General features: G+C 33.7%; 1 long non-coding RNA gene across 1 annotated transcript in view; it reads right to left on the bottom strand.

Moving 5' to 3' along the window:
- Positions 1 to 16,877, bottom strand: part of LOC129222618 (uncharacterized) — a 36,890-nt gene that overhangs the window by 9,864 nt on the left and 10,149 nt on the right. The window lies entirely within an intron of this gene.

Genomic DNA, 16,877 nt, shown 5'->3' with positions numbered 1-16,877 from the left:
GATCATGTTGACCGGATTGAAACCGAATGTGTAATTCTTGCTAAGTAGTAAAAAAAAAGAGAGACGAGACATAAGAATATGCCACAACACATGGCGATGCTTACCGCGCCACACTGTTGCAACTCTACTGCAAATATACTGCTATCAATCGATACCACTTCCACCGTACCCCCACCACAATTCACAAAGCGCCAAATATTGGAGGTTTATATGCCGGACCCCGTATTTAGACTTCTTTTTATGAGCCTAATGTAAAAGGTAACAGATTAAAAATGCAACATTCTGGAATTTAAAGAATTTTGCGGTTCATCCAAAAAAAAGGGGGGGGGGGCACAGACGCGAAAGAAAAAAAATAAATCCAATTTTTACCTTATATTGATTAATTTAAGACTTTTAGTTGATTTAGTTAGTAGATTAGGTCAATTTTTAAAATTATCTGAGAGATTTTAAAGTACCAGTAAAAAGGATTATTTTATTCAATTATTTTCGGATTAGATGGCTTGTCTTCTTGCGCAATTCACTGTTTATGGCATTTTCCTATTTACGCACGAAACCCCAACTTCGGCGGCTGCTTAAATAAAGTTGGCCGTGGGTAAAAAAGAAAAAACAATTTAATGATTATCTATATTCCTGTACCTTTATTTATCTGTTAAAATTCCATCTAATCTATCTCTATAATTCCCCTATCTTTGCATAAATTTATCTGTTTATCTCTAACTGTCTATATTTATCAATTCAAATCTATTTATGTACATACTGTTTTCCAGAAAATATTTTTGATATCTACCTCTTATCCATTTACATATGAGGCAGTGTGAAGCAAAGGGATGTAAGTGGCAAAATAAAATTTTTGTAGATAACCAGTACAAATAGTAGGGGAACTTCTCCTCTGTTTTCGGGCAAGAGATAGAATTAGTAGCCCTGGTAAGTACTGCTGTACAGCATGATTTATAAAAAAAATTCAATGAAAGTCTACCTAGGTTGTTATCTTTAAACGCATTTTACTCAAAATTTGAAAATGTCCACTTACATCCCTTTGTTTCTCACTGCCTCATATGTCTCCATCTCTATATCTGCCTATATCTCTATCAATATGTTTAATCTGTATGTACGTGTATATTGCTCAAAAAAATTAGTGGAGCACATGGTTTTAACAAAATTGAAAAAAACATTATTCCGGAAAATAATTTCCAATAAATCCTCCATGTTTTCAGGAAATATGAGAATAAAACGTAAACTTCGGAAGCAAATCCACGTTTCTGTCATCGAAAATCAGAGAAAGGCTGCAAGTGTAGAAATCGTGATTTAACAGAAGCTCATTTTTTCACTGTCTAAGCTGTAAAATTCAACCGTTCATTGTTTTTTTTTATTGGAAAATGCCACGACAATTTGATTTACCAGATTCCATGGCTTGACGTTTTATTGGGGACTGGAATCCCCGGACAAACACAAAAAACTGTAGCAGACGATGTTGGAGAGGCATAATTTCATGTTCGTTTCACTGTTCTAGAGGAGTAAAGTTTCCAGTCAAATGTTTTCTGCTTCTTTTTTGCTGTATTACATCTTAATACACTTGTATACCTACTCCATTTTATGCCTTGCAAGGCTACCATACAACGGATTTTTCACTTTTGTGTGATTGCTCCATTGCTCCCCTAGTTCTTATGAGCAGCGTATTTGTCAATCTATATCTTTCTTCCATATAAAGAATCTACGCTTCGCTTCCGAGTTTCATGTTTCCGTCTTCACCGGAAGCATGTAACTAAGACATAAACATCATCAGTTTCAGCATTGTTCCACAGCTAGATATATAATACATAATTCCCATCAGCATGTATTAACGACATTGAAATATATTCTTGGAGAAAATTCCATTGTTACAGACTCTTAAAATTAGAAGGAAGTTAAGTTGAGTTTTGCTACCTGGAACAATGCATTAACGCAACAATTAGTTCAGGTTCTATTTGATAAACGGTGCCAAAAATCACATTAAAGACTTAACAGCATTTTCTAATTATATTATCAAAAATCTGATTCCGAGGTAGTCAAAACTACATCTGTATACCAAACTTCATGATTCCAGGTTGTCATATAATGTATTGAGACTCCTTGACGTTTAATATGCATTTTATTTTAGATGAATTTGGGAACCAGTTTTACGTTACAACATTTAAATCATCTTAAGTCGTTCTGACAATATTTTAAAAACCTAAAGTCACGTTCACTTTTAATTATATTAAAAGTAACATTTTATGAAATAATTAAATATTCAAGGCTAAACTATATTACACGCCCTTTCTTTTCAATGAAACAATAAAATAAAACGAAAAAAAGAAAAATTAAAAATTCAAATTTGGCTTAAAGTTTCAAAGCAAAATAAAAAGTTAAACATAGTCATTTTCCTTGAGTTGCTGAATGTTGCTTTTAGTGGGAAATAAAGGCTTTAGTAAAATTGTCTTCTGGGGTACCAATGATCTTAAGCGTCTTCCCATCAACATTTCTGCTGGAGAAGGCAATTTAAATTTTGGCGTGTTATTGTACTCCAAGATTGCTAAATTAGGATCTCCTCCTGAAACTCTGACTTTCAAAAGAATGTTCTTCATTGTTCCTATTGATCTTTCAATCATTCCATTAGATCTTGGATATCTAGGAGATGATGTTATAGGTTGAATATCATATGATTTCAAAAATGACAAATATGCTTGACTGACAAAAGGTGGGCCATTGTCTGAATGTATTTTCTGCGGAATTCCATGTGTACGAAATATTTGTTTAAGTGCACTGATCACTGCTGTAGCAGTTTTCGTGTTGAGCTTCCTCAATGCTATAAATTTTGAATGGTAATCTATTACTTGTAAAAAGTTATCTCCATCCAAATACATAAAGTCTACGCCAACTTCTTCCCAAGGCAGTTTTGGAATATCATAAGGCATTAATGTTTCTTTCTGATTTGCAGTTTGGCGCTCTTGGCAGACTTGGCATCGCTCCACGTAATCTTTAATATGTTCATTCATTTTCGGCCAGTACAAAGACACTTTAGCTTTATTTTGACATGTAGTGATACCTTGGTGTGCAGAATGCAATTTAGATAACACATAAGATTGCATGCTCTTTGGCACAACAAGTCTATGTCCAAGAAAAATCAAGTCATTACTGTCATGTAACTCTTCTTTAAAATTCCAATAAGGTCTCAGTTTTTCTGGAACTTGACTAAATTGTTTTGGCCATCCATTTTGTATTAACAACTTTAATCTGGATAGATCTTCATCCTCCTTTACAGCATTTTGCATTTCAGCTGTTCGTTCATCTGTTGTTGATAGAATCGTATGTACTGTTGCAGCTCCTCCCTCCAAGAAACTTGTGTCTGCATAGACCTTAGTAGGACTTCTAGACAGAGCATCTGCTACATAAAGTTTCTTCCCTGGGACATATACAAGTTTAATTTTGTACTTTAAAAGTTCAAAAAGCATTCTTTGCAATCTTGGCGAAAGATTTTCAATTGGTTTTTTCAACAATCCAAGAAGAGGCTTGTGATCTGTCTCCACAACTGTATCAGTACCATATATAAAGTAGTGAAATTTTTTACAGCCATTCACAACAGCTAAAAGTTCTTTCTCTATTTGGCTGTATCTTTGCTGAGTGTCATTAAGCGCACACGACGCATAGCAAACTGGGTGATCTCCTTGTAGTAAAACTGCTCCTAAGCCGTATTGGCTAGCATCAACAGAGACAGTAGATTTTAAATCAGGATTATAGTACGCTAAAACCGGTGCAATGGATACACATTTCTTCAAATTTTCAAACACTTTTTGTTCATTACTAGTCCAAACAAATTCACTCTTCTTACTCAGAAGTTTTCTCAATATTTCTGTTCTGTCTGAGAGATTTTCGATGAATTTTCCTAGGTATGTAATCATTCCTAAAAATCTCTGCAATTCTGTTTTATTAGTAGGTGCTTTGAAATCAACAATAGCTTTGATTTTATCGTCATTAACTGAAACTCCTTCATTAGTTAAGTTATATCCTAAATATTTAACAGACTTTTGTTTAATTTGACTTTTCTCTTGGGAGAGTTTCAAACCAGCTTCTTTGGCTCTGTTTAAAGCTGCTTTGAGTCGTCTATCATGTTCCTCTTCAGTTTTACCAAAAACTAAGATATCATCAATATAGACAAGTATACCCTCTTATCATATTTTGATATACTTCAGGGGCGCTCGATAAGCCATAAGGTAATCTACGAAACCTAAACCTCCCAAATGGAGTGGCAATCGTACATAAATTTGAACTTTCTTCATCTAAGGGTATCTGTAAAAATGCTGAAGATGCATCCAGAACTGTAAAGAATTCACCTTCAATCTGAGAAAATAAGCTCTGTTGTGTAGGAATAGGATAGCGTTCTCGTTTAACGTATTTATTTAACATCCGAGGATCCATGCAAATTCTAATTTGATTATTTGGTTTCTGAACTATCACTATAGGATGTACCCAATCAGTCGGCTCAACAACCTTTTCTATGACACCTTGGTCTACCATTTTATCGAGTTCACGCTTCACTTTCAATTTTAGTGAATATGGAATTATTCTCGGAGCTGAAATTTTGGGTTCAGCTCTGGCATCGAGCTTGATCTTATACACGTATGGTAATTTACCCAATTTTCCAGTAAACACATCTTGGAAATCTTTAACAATATCCTTACCAAGCACAGAATCAACATGAACTGATGACTTTCTATGAACAAATCCCATTTTTTCACAAGCTTCAATTCCTAATAACGCACTTGACTCTTGGTCAACAATAAAAAATTCAATCAATTCTGATTTATTTTTAAATTTACACATTAGTTTAGAGGTTCCTATAACTTTTAGTTTATGCCCCGTGTATGATGTTAACTTTTTCCCTGTTTTTTCTAAACTCTCATTTTTCTTCACATTTTTAAAGATCCTGAAAGGCAAGACATTAACCTCGGCTCCAGTGTCAATTTTGAGAGATACTTCTTTATTATTTATGAAAACATTTTCTCTCTATTCTGACTTTAAAGTGTTAACTTGACACTTTACTGAGTCTAGTTTAACTGAATTGTCTTCGTCTTCATTTGATGTCGAAAAATTATCATTACTGTTAAGTTCATTTATTTTCCTCTTTTTCTTCATTTTACATGCAACGGAAAAATGGTTCAAAAGAGAACAATTATAGCACTTTTTTCCATATGCTGGGCATTTTCTGTAATCATGAACCGTTTTACATTTGGAACAACTTTTTTCCATCTTGCGATGGCTGTCATTATTTCCTTTATGTCTATTAAAAACTTTTCCGTGTTTATTTTTATCTTTAACAGCATCTACGTCTTTCGGATTACAGTCCAAATGTTCATTCATAATCTGAATTTGTTTAGTACTTGCTTCTTTTGCCCAACAATACTCTATAGCTTTTCCCAATGTTAGCTCGGTTTCCATGAGCAATTTTTCCTTCATCGCGGAATCTCGTACACCGATTACTAATAAATCTCGAATTAAACTGTCTTCTTGGTTCTCAAAGCAACAGTCTTTCGATAAATTTTTCAGATTTGTGACAAATGAGTCAACAGATTCACCTTCCTTCTGCCTGCTATTAAAGAATTTATAACGTGCAATCACAGTATTTGTCCTTGGCTGAAAATAATTGTCGAAAGCATTTAAAACTTCGTTGAAATTATTTCCAATTGCTTCACTAAGTTTGAAGCTATTAAATATGTCTATACATTCTTCGCCCATTATTCCTAATAATAAAGCTACTTTCATTTTATCTGGCTTCCTTATTTTATCGGATGCCTCCAAATAAAGCATAAAACGTTGCTTAAATTTACTCCAATTTTCGGACAAATTGCCGGATAATTTCATACTTGAAGGTGCTTTCAACTCCATTTTTAAGGTATACTAATCTTTAATCAAGCATTAAAAACTCAGTTTCACAATAGCCAGAATATATCTATAAACTGACCTTTTATTATATTGCATAACTACTAACCTTTATCATGCCAAAATCGCTGAATTTAGGTTCGTTCTCAGCTGCCACCATGTCATATAATGTATTGAGACTCCTTGACGTTTAATATGCATTTTATTTTAGATGAATTTGGGAACCAGTTTTACGTTACAACATTTAAATCATCTTAAGTCGTTCTGACAATATTTTAAAAACCTAAAGTCACGTTCACTTTTAATTATATTAAAAGTAACATTTTATGAAATAATTAAATATTCAAGGCTAAACTATATTACACAGGTATTACCGTTTTCCCTCACAAATTGTTAAGAAATTCAGAAACGAAAATCCAGTATTTATTAGATCAATAGATAATTACTATTCTATGTATAGAAATATTTTCTGAAAATTATAATTTGGATAGTAGAGGGTTACTATTTTTTTTAAAATAATTATCAGTATTTTTCTTTTCCTACAACAGCTAAAATGATTTTAAAATATTGTTTTGACCATGGAATGGATTTTAAATACAATTGAGACTTGTGACAACTGACGGCAAAAAAACAAAATTGGTTTGTGAAAACACAAGATTGTCTAACACACACAAACTTACAGGTAGGTCCCCTATCTTTCCTCTTCAATCTCGTTCTGCTGCAAAGAGGAAAACATTTTTAACTAAAATATAAATGAAAAATACCAAACGTAGGAGCTGCAGAAAAACTCCTGATAAATATCCCTCATTTATGTTGCTACCACACTCTTCGAATAGCCGTATATTGAGCATTTGATTCCAATATCCGCATATCTTATCCAAACATCATGAATAGCATAGAGGTAGAAGAAAATCCAATACGGAAATTCCGTAAATCAGAAAATGCAGAAGCAAATATGGCTTGGGTAAAGAAAGAAAGATAAGCGAGAATATTTTTTCCTTACAACCTCGGGGTAAAGAAAAGCTAAAGAAAGCATTTATGGCGTCACTACAGAAAGCGAAAGGGTGTACCACCACGGGTAACGCCCATTAGGGGGCGGGGGAACACCCAAAGCGGTTTTAAGAGTTTATTTAAAAAAAATAGCTACTTTAATTTTAAAATTTCTCCTCAACCTATCTTTAATTTTTTATTTAATACAGTGAAATCTCCGAATAGCGGACAGTCAAGGGACTAGAAGTTTTGTCCGTTATTGGGAGGTGTCCGCTATTAGGAGGAACTACTTAATTTACCTTTTTCAAAATGGGCTGTTGTTTCCTTTGTAGAACACAATCGAAACAATTGCGAAAGGTTTACTACATTTTACGTCAAGAGTAATTAATCTGTTTTTTCTAAATAAAGGTATACTGACAGCACACACTTGTCTTAAAAAGCATTTAATCAATTAAAGTAATCAGTTAAAACAGTTTGACATCTCTTTTTTGCATTACAAGCCTGTTTCTGAATATAAATATTTAAATCATTTACCTTAGCAAGTCTTTCAGTTTACCCTTTGCTCAGGAAAAAGTTTTTCAATTCTTTACTGTATTCCAGTGCTTCCGGAAATTCTCTACTTTTTATGGTTATTTATTTATTTTATCTGGAGTATCACTATTGCATTATTGACAGTTGGCAATATGACCTTGAATATGGGCAAATCTTTTTCATATCTAAAAATTAAACAACCCAACGAAACCACGGCGCCATAAAGCCGACTACTACCGGCGCCGGTCTGCTCAATTGCATCTCCCGAGAGCCCCAGTTAGAAAAGCACCCAGTTTCCCCTTTTTTATCTTAACTTTTGAATAGTTATTGTGTACAAAATTCATTAAAATCTTAAGAAAAACGTACGTTAATTGTTAGGCTGACATCAGTTTTCACTTATCTGCTTCAATACTATCAAAACTAGCTGTAACAAAATTATGACTTTTTTTTTTCATTTTCATTTTTTGCTGCTCGCAAAAAGTACCATGTCTTTTAGTTCTTTTTTTATTTTTTTCTGCCCCCAACTTTTAAGCCCCAATCGCTGCTTCTGCCCATTACCACCCTTTTAATTCCAAGAAACAGTGATAAGGAAATGACGGGGGGGGGGGCAATATCAGTTGTGGAGGATGAAAAGCTTTGTAAGGCAAGCAGTTGCTAAGATATTCTGTGAAAAGAAAAAAAAAAACCGGAAGGGCTACGATCGCAAGGGAAATTTTTTGTGAAATAACTGTCCGTTATTCCGAGTGTCCGTTATTCAGAGTGAATTACACGGAATGACCTATATTGAGGGACTGGGACTTGCAAAAATGTCCGTTAATTAGAGGTGTCCGTTATTCGGGAGTGTCCGTTAAGGGAGGTTTCACTGTATAGAAAATTTCATTAAAAACAGAGCATAATTTCACGGGAAAAGGGCGGTTACCTATTAGAGATGTGTCGTTCATGAACGAACGGGTCAAAAAGAACAAATCTGTTTAAAATGAACGGAACCATTCGTTCACTTAAAAAATGAACGATCGTTCTTTTGAACGTTGAGCAATTTTAAACACTGTACTGGTGCACTTGTGATAAAATCACATGCTTTAAAAAAATTGTATTTATCTTCAAAGTTTTATTTCATTCAATCTCAATTTTCAATTTTCTCAGTGCAGTACAATATATTCATTTCGAACCTTTTTATGTTCTGCTTTTTATTCATCCTTTTTCTTTAACACACACACACCGTTGCACTTCATTCGCAGTTTCCAATGTCACCATTAGTCATATATTGTGTAATTTGTTTGGGCTCCTAACAAAACGCCCACTTTCTGTCCCACGCAACTGCTAAAATCCTTCTCACGCTTTCCGTCGCCAAAATTATTTTAAAAAATGCCTTTTATCAATTTTATGGTCATTCTTTTGTTTTATATAATACCTCTATCAACTACACTTCCATGTACATTGATTTGGCTTTGTTTTTAACTAGATGACTTCCAAGTCGCTTATTTTAGACTCAATATCCAGAGATTTTAAAAAGGATTATTGCTGTCTATTTTTTTCCCATTTAAAGAAGTGTTGCTTTTTTTCTGTTCTTTTTGGTACTGTGGAATAATTTTGAAGCTCCCCAATAGGTGAGTCTTTTTTAAGTTATCCGGTACTCCGGCTGAGTTACCGATGTATTTGTTGTTACTTTTTGCGTTATACATCTGGGGTTCTCAAACTTTTCTGACTCGCGGCACCCTTTGAAGAATAAAGATTTTCTAATGCACCCTATAATCCATCTTTATTTTTTGGGATAAGTGCGTAAGTGTGATGAATAAGACTACCGGTTCAAAACATAATATCTCGTTGAGTAAAAGTGACAACAACGTGCATAAAGTACAAATAAAGTAATAAAATAGAGTTAAAAACTCAGCAAACAGTTGTTTCGGGGCTGTCATATGCAAGCCCCTTCATCAGTGCAAAAAAGAAGAACGAAAAGTCCACACAATGTAGACCGAACGACAAAAAAAAGTCTTTTTGTCGTTTTTTTTTCTTTTATAAAAATATGGCAAAGAATATATTGTACATGAATTCAGATTTAACTAAATTTTCCAAGACGTATAAGTGTTTGCATGTGTGCTTCATGCAAATATTATTAACCCTAATAGCACAGTAAATGTGACTAAAATGACTAAGAGAGTGTGACCCTCATGTAAATGTTGCGTATTGGTCTCTTAAGAGTCTCCGTCGTGTGTCGATCAGAAACCGTCATTGTAAGTTCGCCAACAGGGTACACCAACTTACGAATGTCCGTTAGCGGATATGTCTTAGAAATGTCTCAAAGTTATTAGTCACTAGATAATTGCTACAGCAACATTGTAGTGAAGTCACATTATGAATGTCACAAATGTGTTTCAGCTTGAGTCCTGTGAAACGCCAATTTTGTCAATACGTGACTTGCGAATATTGTGACTGCTGTTAGACGTCGCAGTTCTGCCAATAAAGTGATTTGTTAACATTGTGGGTCCTGTGAGACGTCGTAATTCTGCCACTAAGAGACTTATGAATATTGTGACTCCTGTACGTCACAATTTTATCAGTAAGTGACTTGTGATTATTGTGCCTTGATAATTTTGCAAAGACATGTGCTGTCAGTAAGAATTCCCTTAGTTAAAATAATTAAATTATGCTTTAAAGCAGTTACAAAAATAAATATTTTGCTATTCTTTTGTTAAAATGATTGAAAAGCCACTTTGTCATGTTTTCTTTCGTTCAATTTTTAATGTTCATTATTGAAGTCACCTGATTGTTGACGCTCAATGAAAATACATTATACAAAAATAAGTCAATCGTGGGACTACTAACAGAAGAGAAAACTGAAACCTACAAAATAAATTTGATATGTTCATTATTGAAGTCACCTGATTGTTGACGCTCAATGAAAATACATTATACAAAAATAAGTCAATCGTGGGACTACTAACAGAAGAGAAAACTTAAACCTACAAAATAAATTTGATATGTTCGTCCGCGCGCGCGAGTGTGTGTGGTATGCATTTAATTTCCATTTAAAATCAATTGCAGTTTCAAAAATAAAAATTTTATAATTTGTAGATTCAAAATATCAACTACAGTCTACTTTTTACATTTATCAGCAATCTGAGCATCAATTATAAACATTTTGGTTGGTCTATTTCAGTTTGTTTATAAAGTTAATATTGATGCAAGTATAGGAAATATTTGAAAACGAATTCTTGTTTTGTGTTATTCAGCTTTCCATGTATAAAAATAATAATCAATACACATACTGAACTTTACACGCAATAAATTTACGAAATTACCTCTCTTTAGCCGACATGCTCTGAGATTGACCAGCTTGCCGGAAAAATCGAGTTTTGAAACATGCCAGATACTTTGAAGTTCATTTCAAAAAAAAAATCCGATTTGAATTTTAAAAAATGTTATTTAAACCGAAAATTTCTAATTTTTTTTTTCAAATTTATACATTCATTCATATTCATCATGATTTTTTACGCCATGGTTATCATCATTATTATTATTATTATTATTATTTTCCAAAACTGATACTATAGGCTTATGGTAACTAAAATAAAAAATACAAAAACTTTGATTCGAATCTATTTAAATATCTTTTAAAAACTACATTCAACTGCAGTTTTATATCTCATTTTGTTAAGATTGCAATCATTGGACATCGTTAAATTAAATTCTCTATTTAAGAATTCGATTAATGGGAGATTTTTATCACCTGCAAAGTTATGTTGAAATCCCCACTCAAAATCATTGGCAAATCATCAAAGGTCTTCCCAATTTTATCTTGAAGTAACGCAAAAACGTCTTTAGAATAAATAAATAAATTTTCATGCAGAAATTCTCGTATTACGCTTGAAAACTTATCTGGTGAAATATAAACCGCAATCATTACAATTAGCTGTCCGTTTTCAGAGAGGCAAAGGCAAACACAATGTCTCACCGATATCAGAAACATTGTTTCTTCTGATCTCAAAAAATACCTAGCGCGGCGTTAGAAGTTTTCACTTCAGAAATATTATACAAGGGTGAGGATCGAACTCACGATGAGCAGTTTGTTCGGTTTCTGAGTCTGCCGAATGGCCGATCACGCCACTGAGACTCGTAAACTTAACGAAAACATCGCACTTAAAAGATCAGAGAAGCCGCGCATGCGCTGCATTCCAAATGTTGGTGAGGTGGCGGCCGTTCGGTGTAGCGAAATGGATGGTTTTTTCCCATGTCTCAAAAATGTCTCAAAAGTTAACAAAGCCATTAAGTTAATTTCATTTATTGATTAGAAAATGTTAATTTATCTTAAAATCCTAATGGTATTCCATTTATGGGGGGAGGTTTCATTACTTCAGAGTTTCAGAGCGTGTGTGCGAATAGAAAAAAAAATATCTCAACGATCTATTTTTAATTTACTTTTTGAAAAAATTATCTAGGAATATTCGCTCAAAAGGTTCCTATTTGATTTAATTTTAAGTGTTGTTTTCATAATAATTTCGAAACAAGAGCATATATAATAATGGCCCAAAAACAAAGATCTCGAAACAGGTTCTGTAGGTCTGAGAACTGCAACATACGGCCCGCGAAGGTGATCCTTGTGGCCCGTTGTTCTGTTCAATGTCACGAATCGAGGAGCGCGATTAGTCACAATGTCACAAATTTGGGGCCAAATATTCAGAAATTTGTTTTTGAAAGGCATGCATAAACTAAAATATGCATCACGTAATAATAACATCAATTATTGGTTTAGTATTAATGGTATACTTACCTTTGATTTCAAAACAGGTAAAAATTAATGGTGTGACTTAATTACAATTATATTTTTTTTTTAAATCACTTTGGATACATTCGTTTATTGTAGAAACCAACTAAGTGAAATTTGTTCAACAATTTATGACTCAAAAACTTTTTTAAATAAATAGATTATCTAAATAGCAAGTTTTTGATTTGATTAAAAAAAATATTTGAAAGAGTAGCAAAACAGTTTTTTTTTAGTTTTCCGAAAGTTGAAAAAACGCACTTATGTGGTTTCTGAAATAAACGACTCATTTAAGGATGATTCCAGTCGTCATATTGAGGTCTCACATGCGCTTCACATCAACAAATAATAGCACTAATCAAAATCTTTTTTTTTTTTTTTTTGAACATTTTAAAGACGAAATATTGCTACATGAATTGAGTGCGTCAAACGAGGTTCAGAGTAATGAGAGGGATAAGTAACTTGTTTATCATTTGATTTTTACTTAGTCTGTAATGCGTTTACTTACATATTCAAGAAAAAATCCTTATCTGCAGTTTAGTTGGAAGAAATTGTAAGCTAAAAAGAAATTATTCTGAAAAAAAAAGTCTTTTTATAGCCATTTGAATGGATAAAAATTTCCATTTCTAAACGATTCTACTGATCGATTTGAAGGGCTATAAATTTCCCCTTAACTTTTTTACGTTTCATTACTGAATTCATCATCGTCTTCAGTAGTGAAAAGATTGATTTTACTGTCGTTTAAAAACAATTGCTACATATGTGAAATCGATATTATTGAAATGACGCTATGTTTCCATAAATAAATGGCGTTTTCGAGGATTCCAATGAAAATCTAAAAACTGCAAGACACGCCATTTGAGTGCTTATGAAATTCATGTTCACAAATTCACTTAACCCTCGAATGTAATACTTAGAAAACGTTTTTAATTGCTCTTTTGATTTTATTTCCTGTTTAAATCATGGGGATGTATATTTTACAAAATTAAAATTTATTTCAAAATCTAATTATATATTTCTACTTTGTTTTTATTTATAAAAAAAAAAAGTTAAAGGTACGTTTCCTTTATAGATACGCCATTTGATTTTGCGACTTATTTGCTTTCTATCTTGACAAAAATTGAGAAACTACGTTGACATCGTCGCCATATTTGCTGTTCTTTTTTTACTTTACATGTCAATGAAACTTTGCATATTTATTAATGACTCAAAAAGTGGTTTCACATGCAATTGGAGTATTTAAAGTTGATTTGGCACCTTGTATAAAAAATCTTTCATTCTCTTTTTTTTTTCTTTCTTTTTAGAAGCTGAATTTCTGTTTGGCGGATTATTTTGCTTTTGATGATTTAATTTGTCTAGCGGATTGTTTCTCATTTTAACGGAGCTTTTAATCTTGTTCCCTGGCTTGTTCTGTTTCAAAATCCATTAAAGAGACAAAATAAAGCATATTATCGAAAAGCATGTAGTTTATATGTAATTTTGACCAAACATGGTGACAATAAATAACATTAAAAACATAAACTAAGATTAAAAATGCACCCTGCCGTGCCTATAACGGAAAACTACTGAAATTAATCCCTGAAAAATCGTAGACACTAAATCACCAGTTGATATAAATTTGCTATTCATAAATAAAAATATTATTGTTATTTTCAAATATTTTAAGCCTTAAATTCCGGATTTTTCAAACACAATTTCAAATATGTTCACTGACTTTTAACTCTTGTTTAAAGACGAGGAAATTACTCTAAAATTGGTAGTTTAAGTATTTTTTACGGTTAAAATAACTATTTGGCAGTATTCTGCCGCGAGGAGGTAAAGGGCAGTACGATCGAGTCTCGACTTAACGCGGGATGCGTGCCAAGATCCCTCCCGTAAGTCGAAAGTTCGCGTTGTAGAAAAGTGAATGTATACGGTTTTTTTTTTGGAAACATATAAATTCTTCACACAGCTTCTTCTAGACAATTGGCAGCACAGTGGTCAACAGCTACAGGTGTTTCATTGTGTGCTTCATCAATTCGAAAATGTCTGCTGCAGCGTGGGCTGCGCGCAAGGATTCCTTTTATACAGGATTCCTCTCACACAAAACCATCGCCGCCTGCGGCTACAATGGGCCAATGTGCATAGGAGCTGGCGTGCTGATTGGCAGCAGGTCATCTTTTCTGACAAATCTCGCTTCAATTTATGGCACCATGATGGCTGAATTCGTGTCAGGCGCTATGCCGGTGAACGGCACATTCCGGAGAGCATTATCGAACGCCACAGTGGACGAACTCCCGGAGTTATGGTCTGGATGCCATAGCATATATCATGGACGATCGCAATTGCTACGAATTGTGGGCAATTTGAACAGTACCCGATGCATAAACGAGGTTTTACAGTCCCAAGTTATTCCTTTCCTGCAAGGATTGCCAGGGGCTGTATTCCAGCAGGATAATGCCCGCCCACATGTCGTCAGGACTGTCAAATTCTACCATGATTCGCAGCAGGTACAACTTCTTCCTTGGCCTGCATATTCCCCTGATATGTCACCGATTGAACATGTGTGGGATTTCGCTGGGAGACGTCTCTCTCGTGATCCTCGTCCTGTTGCTTCGACAGACGAACTTTGGTTGCGCATACAAGCAATATGGAATACTCTTCCGCAGGCAGATATTCAAACTTCGTTTCACTCTATGTGGAGTCTTGTAGCAGTTCTTATTGCGGCGCGTGGTGGTCACACAAAATACCAATTTCTATACCTTTTTTTATTTGTTTGGTTGGCAAATGTAATCATTTATTTGTGCCATTGCAACTCAACTGTGTATTAAATTTCATTCAACTATGATACTTTCTTCACGGTGTTGCAATTTTCACAAATAGGAGTGTAGTACTGTACAGTAGATACAGTAACAGTATTTATGACTTAAAAATGAAGATGATGATGATCTATGCACCATGATCAAATGGTTATTCTCATCTAATACATTTTTAACACAGTGGCCTCTTTCATAACGTTTCCATTTATGGCAACACACCTCTTCTTGGTTTCTTTAACCCACAATACAGGAACAACTTCCATTTTCATAATATATTTACTTTGCTTAGACATTACTCTGCGAGATTCAATGTTGAAACAGCTCGAGATGGTGCCATTACATTTTATCAACTTTAATATTTAGATTGAAAAAAAATAAATAAATAATGCCGGAGGAGTAGTTACTTGATACTTTAACAAAGCGATGTGTAGACTAGTATGGTGTGGGAGCTTTCGCTATCTAGTATGCTATAGGGATGTAAGTCCATTCACATAATCAATTTTTAGTAGCCAATAACGAAGCCGATACTTCTGTCCAAAAATCTTCTTGCTGTGGCCGAGGAAATTGCGTCAGCTCTAAAATTTGTTGCTCGAAAAAAACGCGCGTTGTAGCCATTTCGCTTAAGACGAATCGCGTTGTAGCGGGAGTCGACTGTATCTACCAAAATGAGTTTTTTTGAGGTATTTGAAGAAACGCGTCTTGGATTCCACACTAACAACTGGGAAATGTCGAAACTCGACGTTTTTTACGTGTTTTATTTTCAGCGGAAACCAAATGAGCAAGCTTGTACAATACAGATAAAGTACGATGGATGACCAACAACGAAACCACGTAGAAAACAATGGAAATTGCAAAATTGGCAGTTACTTTACTTTTCCATGGCAGTATTGGTCTTAACAACAATTGATTGGCAACAATAAATATTTTATAGTCAAGTATTCCAAAAAATGTATAAATATTGCAAAATTACCTTGTTGTTCAAGTCGCAATTTTTTATTCGCCATAGAATATCAAGAAATATACTACGTTCACCTGAAAAAAACTTTTGGCCCTTTATAGCAGAGTTACAACAAAAACATTGAATATTCAACATATTGCAAAGCGTTTAGCGTAATTTAAAACCAAAGTAAGATAAATAAATCATCAAAAGCAAACTCATCCCAAACAGTTTGAGGAGAAGAAACTATAGAGAGAGAGAAATTATGCAGCAAAGTTACAGGAGAAATATTGATAATTCAGCATCATAATGAACGCATGATGTTAATTAAATCTACAGTAATACAACTAAATCATCAAAAGCAACCCCAACCAACAGGTGTTGAGAGGGAGAAACTTTACAACTGAGTTAAAACAAAAACATTAAATGTTCAACAGCGTACCGAGTGCTTAGAGTAATTTAAAACCAACTAACTCCTCAAAAGTATACTTATCCAAAAAGGTGTTAAAAGAGGGAAACTATATAACAAATTTACATCAAAAACAGTCATACAGAACGTATGAAGTAATTTAAAACTAAAGTAAGAACTAAATCATCAAAAACAAACTAATCCAAGAAGTGTTGAGAATGAAAAACTACGAGTATACAGCATAATTATTACGAAAAGCATTGAATAATCACACCAAATGCATAATGAAATTGAAAACTTTAGGAAGAACTAGTTGATCCAAAACAAACTCATCCAAAAGATGCAAAGAGGCAGAAACTATGCAACAGAGTTTCTATAAAAACATCGATAATTTAAATCTAAAGTAATGCAACTGAACCATAAAAAGCAAATTCGTCCAACAGGAGTTGGGAGGACGACACATTACAACCGAGTTAAAACAGAAAACATTGGATATTCAGCACGGTAACATGTAATTTAAAACACAAAACAACTAAATTATCAAAAATAAACTCATCT

Source organism: Uloborus diversus, chromosome 5 (genome assembly GCF_026930045.1).
Source record: "Uloborus diversus isolate 005 chromosome 5, Udiv.v.3.1, whole genome shotgun sequence".
NCBI lineage: Eukaryota > Metazoa > Arthropoda > Arachnida > Araneae > Uloboridae > Uloborus > Uloborus diversus.
The sequence above is the reverse complement of the archived record's forward strand: the minus strand, read 5'-3'. Positions and strand labels throughout refer to the sequence as shown.